Source organism: Magnolia sinica, chromosome 15 (assembly GCF_029962835.1).
Source record: "Magnolia sinica isolate HGM2019 chromosome 15, MsV1, whole genome shotgun sequence".
Lineage (NCBI taxonomy): Eukaryota > Viridiplantae > Streptophyta > Magnoliopsida > Magnoliales > Magnoliaceae > Magnolia > Magnolia sinica.
Genome location: NC_080587.1, coordinates 39,334,738 through 39,348,928, shown reverse-complemented (window position 1 = coordinate 39,348,928; position 14,191 = coordinate 39,334,738). Strand labels below are relative to the sequence as shown.

Sequence of the window (14,191 nt, the reverse complement as noted above, 5' to 3'; positions counted from 1 at the left end):
ATTTCTTATTATTAGTATGTAAATCATTGATAGATGGTGATAATCGAGTTTGGAGAATTTTATCCACCTTAAAAGAAGAAGAAAAACCAATTAAAAAATTGGAGATGGATAAAAAGGTCATGTATTATGAAAAAGAATAAAAAGAATGAAAAATCTAGAAAGAATGCAAAAATAAAAAGAATGAATAAAAATTGACCATCGATATAAAATCAAAAATTAAAAAAGAAGGAATAGGGGATAAGTTCAGAATCAGTACTTGAGTTCCAAACTGATCTTGAAGTGATGAGCATAGCTAACATGATGAATTGATATTATTCGTATGGGAAGTAAATTGACTTTCACTAAGCACATTGAAAAACTTGATATATAAATTATGCTTCGATTTAATGGACAAAGAACTTATTTAATTGGTTGCATATGTGATTGGGTTCTAGGTTTTTGAAACCTCACTTTCGTATCTTAATTCGACCCATTCATCATTGAGTGCACAAAAGATTATTTTCTAAAAAAGATTCTGACATTAAGCATTAAGATTTATTTTATACATACTTTGCTCGGGATTAGCAAAATGCTGGTTGGGAATTATATTGAGGGTTAAATATTTCATATTGAACCCCATTTATATCTTGGTTTTATGAACATGATACTGCTTAATGTCCTATTTTACTCATGTTTATGTTGCGAGGTGGATTTAAGAGCTTGAATTATAAAAAAGTGCTAAAAGCATGGATTTGACGCTCAAAGATCACTAAGGCAAAAGAATGGATCATAGGAGAAAGATTAAAGATTTTAAGGTCCCAAGATTCAAGAAAACTAAGCGGAGTGGGAGCGAAGTCGAAAGAACAAGAGCAAAATATACATTTTTGATGACATCAAACACGGGTCGATGACATCGAATTTAAAAAGGAAAATCGAGTTAGTCGCTAGATAAATTGAAGATGTTTTTTGATGAATCAAATCTTTACTCGATGACATCGAAGACCTGCTCGATGACATCCATTTTTTCTGGAATTTCGGCAAAACTCGCTATACATATTGGGCACCATTTTCAATTACTCGAAGCACTCCTCGATGACATCGATGGTAGGTTTGATGACATGAAAGGTTACAAAGTCCAAATGAAGCTATAAAAGCATGGAAAAGGAACATAGAAAAGACACATTTGATGACATCGAAGCCTGTTCGATGTCATTGAACGAATCGCGTAAAGTTACGTAGAGTGCGTAAATTTGAGGCAGTTTCTGGATTTTTCCAAAGAGGTACGAAAGGAAGTGTTGCACAACTATAAATAGGAGTCCCCAAGGTACCCTGGGGATCATTCTAATCAATCTAGGGTTTGGAGGAGCGAAGCACAAGGACAGAGAGCCGTCGTCAAGCGTTTTTCTTCTTTCTTCCTTAGTTTTTCATGCTTTCTTCTAGGGCCTTAGTTTCAATCATGTATATGGTTGGCTAAACCACTTAGCTAGGGCTAAGAGGTGAAGCTTGTAGCGTGATGGGATGTTTTCTATTACTTTGACTCATGTTTATGTTGAACTCTCTTTGATTGTAGTTTGATTCTTAAGAAATACTTTCAGTTTTTAATGATTTATTGTGACTCAAATTACAGTAGATCTGCGATAGCTTGAAGTATATTCTTTTCATGAATTGAGATTGTGAAATTAGGAAATTCCATTGTTCACCTTCTTACCTTGGGCATGGTTGGATGACGGAATCCCTTCTAATCTTCATGATTCTCTTAGGTTTGTTTTTTAGATTGGTATATCCTATTATGAGCCATTATCTCATGGGCATGGTTTTGTGATGGAATCACTTCTAGTTCTCACAATTCTCATCTACTAAGAATTAGGTCAAAGGAAGTTAAGATTTGGTTTTACTGAGATATCTTCCAACTGGATAAGATAGGACTCTGATTCTAGTTGCGTCTTTGAATCAAGCATAGATCTCCCTGATTGCCACAAGTGGATCCTTGGAAACCCTAGTTTCCCAACTTTGAATTTCTTAAGTTTTAGTTCAATAATTCATAATTGCTCTTTATACACTTCTAGATTTAGGTTTTCATCTTCTTATAGTTCTGCTTCTAGTTGTTTTCAGAATACTTACGAGATTAGTCCATGTGGATTCGACCTTGGTCTCACCGAGATTATTACTGCATCGTGACCCTACACTTGGGGTTATGAACAACAAAATATGCCTTCGGTGTCTCATCAGGTAAATTCCTTGGCTTTGTCATCAAGCACAGAGGAATCAAAATTGACCCTTAAAAGATCAAAGTTATTCAATAAATGCCGCCACCGAAGATATTGAAGGAACTGAAAAGGTTGTAGGAAAAATCAACATATATATATATATATATATATATATATATATATATATATTCAAAGCTTTATCTCTAATCTGGTCGGAAAGTGTAAATCGTTCACTCATTTAATGAAGAAAGGAACATAATTTATAACGGATCAGGCATGTCAGAACGTATTCGACTCTAATAAAGAGTTACTAAAATAACCCCTAGTATTAACAGCTCCTGTGAAAGGAAAACCTCTCATCCTATATATCTTTATAGCTGAAAACTCCCTGGGAGCTTTACTAGCTCAAGAGAATGAACAGGGAAAAGAAACTGCACTTTATTATTTAAGTCGAACTCTAATAGGTGCGAAATGTAATTATTCACTTGTAACGCCCTGAAATTCGGGGGTCGAGCATAACTCAACTCCCAAGTTCCAAAACATCACTTATGCAACATATTTAATGATGAATGTATGTTGACTGTATTAGTGCATAAAACATGGAATAGATTAAGCCAAAACACAGATATGATTCAGGGACAAGTGAATAAAGCAAGCGGAAGACTTATAGTAAAATGTGTACAAGTGTAAATCCCTGAATTACATATACAACCAGATCGTGTAAAAGTGTTATTTAACAAAATTATAAGTATCAAATTACATCATTTCAGTCCCCAGAAAGATCCCAGAAATCCCATGCATCAGACCGAGGCTCGCTAAAACCCGTCTGAAAACTGCATATAGGAGAAGGCAGCCTCGTCGTCATCCAGCTCCCGCTCTGCCTCAGACGTCGCATCCACATCTGCAATATCAAGGCCTAAGATAGAGTCTGGTGGGTGTGTAACACCGCCCCAGAAACGTGGGAGTGAGTGATCAACTCAGTGGAACAATAAGGCACTGGTTAACATGTTATCAGTTCAATCAAATAGTAATGATAAAGCAGGATAAGTAATTAAATCCTAAGTACTCTTGTTAATGCAAGGATGAATGCAATATGATGCGTGCCCTCACGCGTACACCCTCAGCGTCTTCATCTTACGTTACGCATGACATCGCCTCAAAGTGCGCCACATCTACAAAGCACATGCAAATGCGGTGCGTGGATATGATTACCAAGTTGTTATTAGTCCATTTCACACAACAGGATTGGGAAGCTAAGATACCTTCCTCATATCACCATCCAAACAGTGATCCATACTAGGGTCGTCAATCCTAGATATCTCATACGATCATATAGTTGAGGTCGTAGCAAAGGGCTCGTCACCAATCAATGCACGCCTTTCATGCCCTTACTACCACAGATCGGCTCGTCACCTCCTTACGGTATCCAGGTATGCTCGAGGTCACTACAAAGGGCTCGTCACCAATCAATATAGGCCGACAGCACGAATATAGTGTCCCATACCACCATAATCGGCTCACGAGTTAAGTTGCTCACTAGTCACTACGGGGAGGCTCGTCACCCCAGCGTAGGCCGACAGCTCGACCACGGTGTCCCATACCACCATGTCCGGCTCATGAGTCTTAGCGGATCAGGTACCATGGTTATTAGGATTTCACTGGTAAGTTCGGTACCCTAGATTCAAGCAGTAGCGTCCATACATGGTTAACATACATCGGAAAATCGGGTTACTTGACGAACTCGACTAGCACGAGCGCACGTTGAATTGAACGACACAGAGTGTGCAAACACTCCGCGTGGCCAAACCACTGCCGCCAACTCTAATATGGCTTGGGTTCGTCTAATACGTCTTACGTGGCGAAAGCAATCTCAACCATGAATATAGGGTCAATTACCGATCTCCTGGACTAAGGCATAGTCCCAAATATCCTACACTACTACAGATATTCATATGGAATGTAAAACAGTAATGGAACAATAACTCAAATCATGGCACAAACGCATCTGAAGAATATCAACTTAACATAAATGTAAGCATAGGAGATGCTTGAATTTAAATAACTTGGAATGTAACTGCATAAAGGAAATCATGCGCATCAATAGGAGTATTGAGAATCACTTCTCAACACCCACAATTAGTGTAATCAGTTACACTTTAGATCATTCATGCATTTCTACAAACACTTAGCATACGTGGAACAACATACATGACGTATGTTGGAATACATACACTTAGACAATTCCTTTTATCAAGGAGTTGTCATCCATGCATCTAGCATACATACATGACAACTAATCATGGCAAACATAAGTGCGTATTTTATACGTATACGGTACTTTATAAATACACCTAGAATACACAAATCTCAATATAGCACATGCATATCAGAAAAGCAATGTAAACATGACATTTGACATGTGAAATCTCATCCATAGCAAGAATAAATCACTAACTGGGATTGAAAGCCTTGAAAACCATAACCTATACACTTAAAGTCCGCACCTTAAGCGAAGAAAGAACCGCCGAGCTGATTTAGACGAGTTGTCTTCGTCAACGGCGCTAGAATACCCTAAAATAAGGATAGAAATGAGATACAACAACACCAAGACTAGTCTAAGCTCTAACACAGGTTAGGGTTAGGTTAACTTACCCCAAAGGAACTCAGAATTGTCAGAGGAACGATTCAAAGTGAAGGTTCGAAGATGAAGAAGAACAAGGAAGAATTAAGATGAATCACCAACCAATCTCTCTCACTAACTCTCTCTTTTCCACTCTCTTTCCAAGTTAGGGTTAGAGAAAATTCGTATGGAAATGAGAGCTAGGGTTTAAGGACTATATATAGGCCTTAAAATGATGGAAATAACCCCAGGGTCAAGGTATACTTAGGTTATAACCAAAGTAAGCCTTTCTCGATCTAACGAAGCACTTCTGGTGGGCCTATAATCACGAAAGGTCGGACTTAAGCTCCTTGACCATGGATCTAGGTCAAGCTGAGATTTCATACCGACCGGCTCTTCAGATCAGCCGTGGCAGACCACACTCAATTCAACGGTCACGGAAACTCGATCAGGTCCACAAGCACTAGGATATGCCTGGGCCAACCATCCTGATCAGAAGGTGAAATTGGGTCAGAATCCAACGGTCAGAATGCTTAAAATCGTCGCGCAAGCGACACGACTCAGATTTCAATAAAAGCTTAATAAATTCCAACCGTTCTCACACTCTTCACTCCGAGCTCAATCAAATCGACCCAGAACATCAGATCGACTTGATTTTCGAGGTGAAGATCAAGCCCAACTCGTGACCGCAACAGCCTAAGATCATCGCTATCGGACTTTCGACGCGCGGTCCAGGTCCGATCCAGATCTTCCAAAAATTCCCCAGAACAACTGGATTTAGCGATGGATCCCAGATTTCAGAGTAACGTAGCGCTCACTAATCTACACGTTTAGAGCCATGCAGATACAATTTAAAGTGATTGATGCGAATTTCACAAGCAATCGAGTAAAGCGCTAATTACCCCGAAACAACTACTTAAGGAAAGATAAGCACAAAAATCCCAAGGTCGTTACATCACCAATTGAGAAAGTATACCTAACATTAGTATTTGCAATATAGAAACTAAGGCATTACACTCTCTCCCATGATATAATTCTAATCTAGCAAGTCGATCCTATAAAGTTCTTGATGCCAAGGCTAATGTTGTCTGATGTTACCGCTCTCAGAATACACGATCTCTTATGAACCAACAAAAGTAGTAAAAGGACAAGCGATGATAGATTTCTTAGTAGCTCATCCTGTTTCGGATAGTGAAATAATTACAAACAGTTTCCCAGATGAACAATTGATGTTGATTGAATCACTTAAATCGTTGCAAATGTATTTTGATGGTGCTTCTCGATCATCAGGAATCGGTGCTGGAGTAATATTTATCAGCCCTCAAGGTGATCTACTGTCATGCCCCAAATCAGGGAATGACAACTTTCATAATGCCCTAAATTTGGCACTCGACTTTCAAAAATAAAGAAGTCATCCATGAAGACCTCTAGATATTACCCCACCATGTCAGAAAAAATACTCATCATGCATCACTGAAAAGTGGAGAGGGCATTGCACAGTCCAAATGACATCCTTTAGTAAGTAAAGGTGCCAAAAGGACATGTGAACGTGGTCTTTTCCTGATCTTCATGTGCTATCTCTATCTGGTTGTAGCCCGAATATCCGTCAAGGAAACAGTAATATGAATGACCAGCTAGCCTTTCCAAAATTTGATCAATGAAGGGCAAAGGAAAGTGGTCCTTCGTCGTGACGGTATTTAATTTCCTGTAGTCAATGCACATTCTCTAACTAGTAGTAACTCTAATAGCATGAGTTCGTTATTGGCATTGGCTATGATGGTGATTCCAGACTTCTTAGGAACCACCTGAGTTGGACTCACCCATTGGCTATTGGATATAGGGTGTATGATACCCACATCCAATAGTTTAAGAACCTCAGCCTTAAACACTTCTTTCATGTTTGGATTTAGTCTACGTTGTGATTGCCGAGAGGTCTTCGTATTATCCTCAAGATAAATGCAGTGAGTATAAATTGACGGGTCAATTCTCTTGAGGTCCACAATCGTCCATCCAAGGGCGCCCTTATGCTCAATGAGAGTAGATATGAGCATACTCTCCTATCTTACTCAAGGTGGGAAGGAATCACCACCGGGTATGTCTCGTCTTGACTTAAATAAACATATTTCAAATAAGAGGGCAATGGTTTTAGGTCAAGCTTCGGTGCCTTGAGGCTAGACAGTAGAGGCACTACATTAGTTTAGGGTAATTTTTCAAATTGTGGCCTCATTGGTTAACTACAAGTACCGACATAGTATTAAGCATGGCACCCATCTCCCTAATCATGTCATCATCAAAATTATAGAAGTGGGCCAGGAACGTCTCTACAGGATCAAATGATAAGGTCAAATGTTTTCTATCTTCCACGAAAGAGTCAATCATGTTAATATCGTGGAAATCGTCATCATCATCTAACCGTCTACCTGTATTAAAAAGGATATTTAACTCCAATGTCATATTCCTGAAAGACATACTCATGACTCCATTCCTGCAATTGATGATTGCATTTGAAGTGGTAAGGAATGGGCGACTAAGAATGACGGGAATTTGAGTGCTCATGTTACTGATGGGTTCCGTATCCAAGACGATAAAATCTACAGGGTAGTAGAATCTGTCAAGCTAGACCAACACATCCTCAATTATCCCTCTCGGTACATGAACTGAGCGATCAATAAGTTGTAATGTGGTTAAGGTGGGTTTCAATTCACTCAAACCTAATTGTTTGTAGACTGAGTAGAGAATCAGATTTATGCTTGCTCTTAAATCAAGAAGTGCATGCTCAATTCGGTAGTTCCAAACTACATAAGGTATGGTTGGGCTACCGGGATCTTTGAATTTCTGTTGCATACCTTGCTTTAAGATGACACTCACTTTCTCAGTTAAGAAGATTTTCTTTTAAATGTTTTGCTGTCTTTTGGTCATATACAAGTCTTTCAGAAATTTGGCATATGAAGGTATTTGTTTAACCACATCCAATAGATGAATATTGACCTTCACTTATTTCAACACCTCTAGAATGTCCTAAGAGTTAGAGAGAGGTTTTAGTGCAACCAACCATTGAGGAAATGGAGCAATCGGCTTCCCTTAAGGTTTCGGTTCTAGTTCTTGTGGGGCATGGTTAGATTAATCATTGTTGTCCTCTTCCGGTGCTTTTTAGCCCTAACCAGAATGGTTTTGTCAATGGTCTTCCCACTCCTAAGAGTGGTGATAGATTTAGCTTGCTCCATTTGATTTGAAGAGCTCGGGTTGCTAATTTCATATTTTGGTTTTAAATTGGGAAGAGGTTGGGCTGGAAGAATCCTTTTTTCCCCAATTGAGTTTTTTGTCTTACACCCTTGTATGGCCTTTGAAATGTCTTGAAGGGTTTGCAATATACCCTGAGTGATAAGCTCTTGTTTTTTAATATGTTTTAGAACCAGATCCTCTTGAGGTTTCACTTGATTTGGAATTTGATTGAAAAAACTTTGAGGAGTAGCAGTTTGTCCATTCCTATAACTGAAGTTTGGATGATTTCTCCAAATGGGATTATATATATTGGAGGTAGGTCCATTGAAAGGTCGTTGGTAATTATTCACGGCATTGGATTGCTCATTCAACACCTCTTGAAAGGTAGGTATTGTAGGATAATTTTCAGTTATGTGAACTTTGCAAGCATAAATACCACAAATAGTTTCCTTAACCTTATCCTTCTTTAGTTCCATGGCCTCAAATTTCCTTATGAGATTAGACACTTTAGCATTAATATCATCATCCTCTTTCAGAAGGTATAATCCGCCCCTCTCCTTTGATTGAGCGGGCCTAGAAGTGGTGCTTGATTTTGGGTAAGTGTCCCATGATTGTGCGTTTTCAGCAAGTCTATCCAAGTAGTCCCACACATCATCGACATGCTTATTTATGAATTCCCCATTGAACATTGTCTCAACCAATTGGCGCATGGAAGATGTTAGTCCATCATAGAAAAAGTGTGTAATGCACCACATTTCAAAACTGTGTCGTGGGCATGAATTGACAAGATCCTTGAACTGCTCCCAACATTAGAAGAATGTTTCATCCTCCTTTTGGGCAAAGTTCATGATTGACTTTCTAAGGGTGTTCATTTTATGATGTAGAAAAAATTTCTTTATGAACTCCCTTATCACATCATTCCATGTGCCAATAGATCGAGGACGTACTGAATGCAACCACCTCTTAGCTTTCTCTTTCAAAGAAAAGGGAAAGAGTTTCAGTATGACTGTATTCTCAGACACGTTCGAAAAATATAAAGTAGTTATGATCTCATCAAACTCTTTCAAGTGCAACTATGGACTTTCATATTCAAGTCCATGGAATTTTGGAAGGAGTTCGATCACCCTTGGCTTAATATCCATGTGTCCTGTATTTTCTAAAAAAACCATGCATGAGGACATACTCACCTCCGCCGGTTGTAAATAATCTCACAAAGTATAAGGCTAGGGTGCTTGATGCACCTCATTCTCATCCTGGACTTCCTCAACCCGAGGTTGAGGTTGTCTTCCCGGTTGATTGACCGGTTGATTTGCAGTCATCACTTCAATTAACTCTGAGGATCTCGAGTGATGTCTAATCCTGTGATGGATAGATAACCCCTCAACCAATCCTCCTTCACTGAAAAGATGTTGAGTGTTGTCACGGACCCACTTGGGCATGAAACACTCTCAGCCCTCAATTCAGAATCTAAACTAAACTTAAAAGAAAGGAAGGAATAAAAATATAGAATTAGAAAGAAGTTACCAAATTAGATGTTCCTAAATTAAGATCTTGCAAAACAAAATAAAACAAGTTAGTTTCTAAAAACAAAAATTGTAAAATTAGAAAGTTTTTTTTAAAAAAAAAAAAAGAAAAAGAAATGGAAAGTTTCTAAACCTAAAATTAGAAAATAAGTTAGTTTCTAAAAATAAAAGAAATCCTAGAATAAGAAAGTTTCACAGAACAGAAAACAAACCCTAATTAGAAAACAAAAAAAATTAGAAAGAGATTACCAATTTAAAAGGTCTATATCAAGATCCTACAAAACAAGAAAGTTAGGTTAGTTTCTAAAAATCAAACAAAAAAACCTAATTCTAAAATTTGAAAGTATAAAAACAATCTTAAATTAATCCCAAAACTAGCTAATCTAAAAAAAACACAACCATTAGTCTCCGACAATGGCGCCAAAAACTTGTTCACAACCCCAAGTGTAGGGTCGCGATGTAGTAATAATCTCGGTAAGACGGAGGTCGAATAAGAAATTACGATAATGACTGCTTTAGTTGAAGTAAGAATATTCCAATAGGTCCTAAAGGGGGGTGAATAGGACTTTTTAATATTTTATAACAATTTAAAATCCTATCCCTCTAATACTAAAGGTAAGCATGCATCAAGATTACTACAAATTAACTCTATAGGCTTCCAAGCCTTGTAGAGGATCCAATCATAAAACTATTGGAGAGATACACAATATGTAAATCAGTTTATGATGGATGTGACTGTGTTATGAGGTGTGATCTCAAATAATCAAGTGTGAAAGTATTTAAGGAAATCACTTAAGTAATGGAAGACAATAGCAATCTCAAAATAGTCATTTTTATAGTAGTTTGACTACTTGTCTACTCCACTTTCGACAGACACACTCAACCGATGAGTGTACCGGATCTCACTAAGGAGGTTTCACAACAGGTTCACCTCAAATCGGAGGTTTTAAATAAGGTTCACCTCTAACCGTTATAACCTACACTTAGGCTGACACAATGTGTTTACACGAGATTGTTTACACTCCAATGACCAAGGGTCAACAAATAACACCTAATTTTTAGGCCACACTGGCCAAGGACCTTCACAAGGACCTAAGGATTTATGCTCTCCATAGAGCAAGGGTCAACACAAAGCACCCCTACATACACTCCTGTCGGAGGCCTCCTATGAGGACTTGCAAGGGGTGAGAAACACCTTAGACCCAATCCTACAAAAGGAATGATCTCAAGGGTCTTATGGACTTTAATAACTTACAGGTAAGCAGATGAACCTCTTTCAGCGCGTTGTTGAAGATATCCTCCTTTAATGATGAAAAATCTTTTGCTTTCTTGAACCGCAACTCAGAAGATGTACCAATACATGGCGACGGGTTGGGTCAAGGTTATGGTGGAATTCTACTCTATTAAATGTTTTTCTATAAGGGATATAGAGTAATTCCAATCATATATGCATTCAAGTCATCCGAGCTTAATGATCTCCCATTAAGGTGGTAGCTACAGGATCCATGAATGCGGAAGTTCATTCCCCAATCCACTCTATTGAATGTCAATGATAAGGATGGATTGGAGGATGAACTCCCATGAGAGAAAAATGCTTAGGGTATATGATCTTGGGTTAAACACACAAAAGCACTATCCATTTTCTCTGTCCAACAACCAAGGGCAAGCTCTCATTAAATAGAAAAAAGGTTCCAACAGATATAAAATGGTCACATTTTTTACAGAGTTCAATATCATCGAGCAAGGTCGATATCATCAAGCATATACTCTCGATAGCATCAACTGGCCGCTTGATGACACAAACTCAAATGTCAAATGCTTTCGAAACCTTTTGCCAACTGCTCGAGGAAATCGAACATATGTCGATGTCATCGGATTTCAAACTTCGATTTCATCGACACGAGGTTCTATTCCTTGACATTTGAAAATGTGAGAGATTTGTCTTTGAAGATTTTTCAGGAAACAGATATGATCGAGCATCATTCAATATCATTGAAATTTGAATATCGATGATATCGAGGGCAGTGTCGATTCATCGATAATTTCTAAGGAGTTTTCCTATAAGCTTGCTGGACAGTTTCTGTTCACTTTCGATGACATCGACCATGCCTCAATATGATCAATATTTGAATATCAATTTTATCGAGTGACCCTCGATCCGAGAAAAATATCCTGAACAACTGGCTGGATATAAATGTGTCCCAATCCGATATCATCGAAGGGCTTCTGATATCATTGAGATTTAAATTCCGAGGATAGCGAGAAACTCTTCATTATACTGAAGATTACATGATTTGCCTTGGCAGACCTTTGGACACAACATACCTAATGTTGATTTTATCGAGTCTACTCGATGGACTTGAGATTCAAATTTCGATGATATCGAACCCTCTATCGATACATCGATAATTTCGTCCAGATATCTTTGTGGTTGCTGGACATCTTATGTCCTCATTTCGATAATATCGAGTGAGCTTCGAGGACATCGACAACAAGGTTCGATTTCATTGAACCACTTGTCGATAAATTGACAAAGGCAGAGATTTTTCTGAGTTTGAAAAGAGTTTTCTAACCAATTTTAAGGGTTTTAATTACCTAGTGTTTTGGGACATGGGATGTGAGGCTTAAGATTTACCTGTGATGAGTTTGGGCACACATCCAGTTAAGGCAGTTGCTTGATCAAACTTCCTGTGGGGCTCTTCTGTCTAGCTAACTCAATGCACACGCTAATTGACAAACCTGGGCACTTTCAATCTCCCCCTATGTCAATTACGTGACAAAACACCAAAACACCCTAGAACAACATCTAGACTAACACCCTAAATTGTGTGTACATGAACTTTACACAATTTTACAAATTTATCTAGTTTGCACATATATACATCAATAGTTGCTCCCCCTAACAGCAATCTCCCCCTGTCTCCTTGTAGTTGCTCCCCCTAACACCCACACCACCATCAACAAACAGATACACACAATTTCCCTTCGGGGTGTGGATTTGTTCTCCCCCTTTTTGTCAGTCATTGGTAAAGGATAACATAACAGTTGATATTGACTGAAGTTTAGATAATATGGGAGAACCAAAAGTTAGGGAGCATAAGCACAGTAGATAGATGTACAAGATCATCTCATTTTAGAAAACATATATGCTTATCAGGACAAGAAGAGCAGTGAATAGCAAATAATATGGAAATAAAGAGCAAGCATCACACGCATAGTTGATAGAAACCAGATAAACCAGGGAGAACAGGGAATCGCAAAATATGGCAGTTAGATACATTAGATGTAATTAGCCATAGCCCAAAATTTCCAAAAATATATACTGCCCAAGATTAGCAGTAGTATAATCATTCTTCCCATACCAAAATAAAATTCAGCCCATCCATGGGCACCCAAAAAAAATGTTAGACTTTTTAGGTTAGTAATGTATCACATACACTCATAGGATCGTAGGGAATTCGAAAAGATACCAATGCCCATATGCAGATATAAGAGAAGAATGTATGTGACAAATCCTGGATGTCAGCACTAAGGCAGAGGAGTGAAGGAAGACAGTGCTGTATCGTCGCAACGGTAGGTGAGCAGATCGACCAATTGCTGTTCGGACTATTGCACCCCATTCACTAGACGTTCCAGGACATTGAATCATGCATTTGTAGACTCCTTCAGCTGAATGACATCTCACTGTATCGTGCCAATCTGATCCTGATGTAGCTTGAACTTCTTTGTGTGTCCAGGGTTAGATGAGGGCAGAGCCTGTTGAGATGCAAGAGGGTCACCCTCATCCATTTCAGCGCCTTCTGTTGGAGCACCATGTTCATCTTCTTCTTAAATCCCTTCCTCCAGTTGGTCTTCTGGAAACTAGTGAAACTTCAAGTCCATCCTTCTAATATTGTTCTTGTGGAAGTTTTGGAGGGGAAGTTCCAGATCATTTGTTGTGGGAAGACCAATCGTATTGCACACATTTTGAATAATCCAAGGATAGGGCAACTAGACATCTCTAGACGTATGGATCGCATATACTAGCTGGTGTACAATCAGAGTCGAGAGGAAGATTTTTATCCCTATGGCTACCGAATAGACTATCATGGACATGAAAATAGTGAGGTCGGTACGATTTGTACCACGAGGGTATACGTTGGAGGCAAAGATACCATGCAGAACATGATGCTGGAGTTCCATGAACTTTGTTTTTAGCGCATTCCCTTGGTACCAAGGAATGTCATGACCATGACAAAGAAATTTAGTAACCATGGACTGGGTTTCAACATTTTCGATGTCCATTTCAGGGAGACTGACGGGTGACAGTGTTTGCCCAAGGATGTTTGTAACCACGGTAAGGATAATCTCTACATCATCACCATCAACAGAAACTGTGATGGACGGAGGATCAGACACTGGCGAATGATAGGAGGCAAAGAAATTGTAGGTCTGTTCATAGTGACAAGGGCCCCCAAAATCGAGTAGAGGTAGCCATCTGATTTCGGTTAACAGGGGTTCCAGATTATAGGGTTGTAGGCATTCCTTGTCGACCCTTCTTTCAAAAACTAACTTTCGTCCAGTGTATTTTGCCAGCGCCAAATTCACCATAGCAGGAGGAGGGGCCAATATTTCAGATTGGGACCCACCGCGTGAAGTTT

General features: G+C 38.8%; 1 non-coding gene across 1 annotated transcript; it reads left to right on the top strand.

The window, feature by feature from the left end:
* The first annotated feature begins 8,787 nt into the window (after nucleotides 1-8,787).
* On the top strand, nucleotides 8,788-8,894 carry LOC131228362 (small nucleolar RNA R71). The gene has a single exon (XR_009162867.1). It is a non-coding gene; the product is annotated as a small nucleolar RNA R71 (small nucleolar RNA).
* The last annotated feature ends 5,297 nt before the right edge of the window (nucleotides 8,895-14,191 follow it).